Genomic DNA, 3,423 nt, shown 5'->3' on the forward strand with positions numbered 1-3,423 from the left:
AGATCAAGTTGTTCAAAGTCCCATCAAACCTGGCCTTGAACACTACCTGGAATGGGGCATTCTACTCCAGACAACCAAAGTAGGACTTAACCTGAAAATAGCTCTTTATCCTGTCTGATGTTGACCTGGTGTGTTCACCTCACATTTACTTCTTACCCCATGTTGTTTGGCTGAACCAGAGAGGCTTCCCAGTGATCTCAAGAGGCAGACTTTCCCAAATGTTGCTCAGCTTCAGCCTTGCCCTGTGTCCAGATGGCACCACGTGGTGAAGCCCTATATGGGGAGAGACATCCATGCACCACTGCCTGGAGCTTGGGAAGGGGCAGTCATCCTTTCACTGACAGTCAGGGCCACAAGGTCCTCTCCTGCTTCATCTGCCATCTCCCTCCAGGTGGAACAGCATCAGGAATGGAAACATACCCTCCACAAGGACTTCGCTAGCTCAGAGCAGGGGTTTTTGCCAGAACACCCACACTAACAGTATTAGTTAACAGAAGTAAACACCCACCTCCAAAGCCTCCCATCCCCAGCACTCTCCTGCATCCAGTCCTACCTCAGCATTCTGCAGTCTCCAGAGTCTTCAGATGGCTGTGATTCCTAAGCTTGATCCACACACCTACTGATGATGAGGGAGGAGGAGGGAAAAGTCCCACATTCCCGGGCTGATGATTGACCCTACATATTCTACCAGCAGACAAGGTTTCTACAACCTGGGAGGAACAACACGTACCACCAGCGACTGTTCCCACCTCCCTGCATGGGTGGTGGGAGCTGCCATCCCTGAGGACCATGTGCTTAGGACCACACAGGGCCCAGGTCTCCAGGAAGAGCATGAGCTCCTCCAGCCATACCGGGGACTAAGTGGTATCAGTGCAGAGACAGGGTATGAGGAACCATTAATTAATTCACTTACTCATTAACTAACTAGTAGTGGTCTCTTTAATCTTTCAAGCAATGGTGGAACAGCCTTCACGAGCTGGAAGCTGAAGCTGGACAAATTCAAGCAATAAACAAAGTCCCAAGCTGTAGCGCTCCCAGGCAGCATGGCTGCCCAAAAACCCTTTAATGAATGGTGGCTAATTAACCACAGACCAAGAGAGCTGGGGAAGCAGGGGCTCCCCTCACTGGAGCCAGCCTAGGTGCCTTCAGTGTGGCAGAGCAGATCACAGGAGTTAGGGGTGGTGTGTGGTACAGAGCTGTGCAGGTTCACAGGGGTGTCCATACCCAGCTCAAATCCCAGGGTGCTGGGTGCTCCCTGCACCAGCTCTTGGCTGCATCCCAGGATGACAGGGTTGGGGGAAAACTGCCTTACTAGAGATTGAGCACCCATGCCCTTCCCTGGCATCACTGGGGGACACATAACAAGGCAGGAGACATGGAGCCTCAGATTCACAAAGCCATTAGGAAAAGCAATTAGACAAACTAATGAAAGAAAAGCACCTATTAAGGACTGTCAAACACCAGTCTCTGCCTGGGGAAAGGCCAGGAGCCACTCACTTTTAGTTCCTTTAGTCTGTAAGCTGCAACATGGGCTTGCCTCAGCTCTGTCATCTTCAGGCTTCTGCAGTACTTGGGTCCCTCCTGAAACAGCTGGACAAATGCAGTCTGTGCTGTCCTGTGGCTCAAGCAACATCCATGGTCTCCGTGATGTGTCAGTGATGCTCAGGTGTAGAGCATGGCCGAGCACTCAGCACCCCCCCAGGTTTCCCTCCTTGAAGTCACTGATGTATATTGCCACCTCAGCTCCGGCTGCTGTGTCAGCCAGGGGAAGGCTCATCCTCACACCCACAGACAAGGCTCAACCTGAGCACCAGCCAGGGCACAGGCAGCCCTGGGGATGGCAACACCACCACCAGCAATGACGAGACTCACCTTGCAAGTTTGTTGCATTTACGGGATTTTAACATATTTCAAAATTTTATTCTTGCTTGTTTCCATATCTGAGACCACTCCATATCTGAATTCCTGTTCAGCTCCTGTAAGCAAGACCCAGCACCTCAGAAGGGTCAAGTATTCACCGAAGGAGGGGATCCAACAGCCCATTTTGCACAGACACCAAGCTCTCCCAGCCCAGAGAGGAGCAAGTACCAGCTTTCTCTCTTGAAAAGCTTCATCCCATGCTTGAAAACATGCTCTGCACATGCTCCAGTGGTCAAGGCTCCATTGCACTATATACCCGTTCAGCCTGCAATGGGCCTTGTTCCCACATGGAAAGGAGGTGGCATCTGTACATTAAACTTGAAATTTGTTGCAAGTAAAACCATGATTTCCACAAGACTCACTGGAGTCCAAGAGCTTGGGGCAGCCTCCCACAGTTCTTCCCTTGGGAAGGAAATTTTGCCAGCTGGCAGTCTCAACCTCATCCTGCACCTCACCGCCACACTCCTTCGCTCCTTTCCAACTTACCTCTCCAGCCCCAACCCCCCACCCTGGAAAGCATCAGGCTCAGTTAGACTAATACAAACTTTTAATGCACATATTAAATAAATATTTCAATCATTTCATATTCAATTTGTACACAACTGAAACGGAACAAAAATCCTAAAGGAAACAGAAAAAACCCAAACAATCAAAAAAGATTGGATGAAAAGTCACCCCTTGTTCTGGCTCCTATCCAGTGTCTTTGTTTGCCCTCCCCGTGAAGAATAATTGCTTTAACCCTTTGGAGAGAGTCACAGTCCCAGGGCAGCATGTGCAGAGCGGGGCTGGCTAGGGATGTTCACTCAAGAGATTTAATGTTTCCTTTGGGGTTGGTTTTCCTTTTTTTTTTCTAAATAGACAATTGGGCTTCTGTCAACGCAGAAATTTTGAAAGAAACCCTCTCCTTTCGTAGACGGACAAGGACATCAGTATTTCTTATCAAAGAGCAAACCTGGAAGAGACAGTTGGCAATGGAAGCACCAACTATTACAACAAAAATATTTAACATTATGACAAAACAGCCCAAAATGGCTCCACAGTAATTTGTAAACTTTTTTTAATTTTATGGATGAAAACTTCTATCTGATAAAAAAATATAGACAGAAAAAAAAATATCAGTTTTTGGTGAGAAGTTCACATTTTCCACATGGGAAAAAAAAATAATACCAGTTACCAGCCTGCTCTATGGCAAGTCATACCTTAGTACTTTAAAACAAACCAAATGCCAAAGATGCTCCTGTGGGTAAGAGGTACCAAGTCAGTTCAGGACTTTCTCTGGGGCATTCATTACCCCTGTCCCCTCCTGAGATAAAAAAGTAAGTGGGGAGTTGTGAAGCCATCAGTGCTCTCAGAAGGATGCAAGTGGCTTCCAGCAACCCCTTGCTCAGCCGGAGAAATAGGCACACCTGAGGAAAGAAAGCATCCATGGTCCTCACCCCAGATGTCAGAGTCAGCTCCCACGGGCAGTGCCCACACAACACCCAGGCTGCAAAAACCACATAG

This window comes from Empidonax traillii, unplaced genomic scaffold (assembly GCF_003031625.1).
Source record: "Empidonax traillii isolate 1590-97213 ecotype Southwest subspecies unplaced genomic scaffold, ASM303162v1 scaffold27:size3997909, whole genome shotgun sequence".
NCBI lineage: Eukaryota > Metazoa > Chordata > Aves > Passeriformes > Tyrannidae > Empidonax > Empidonax traillii.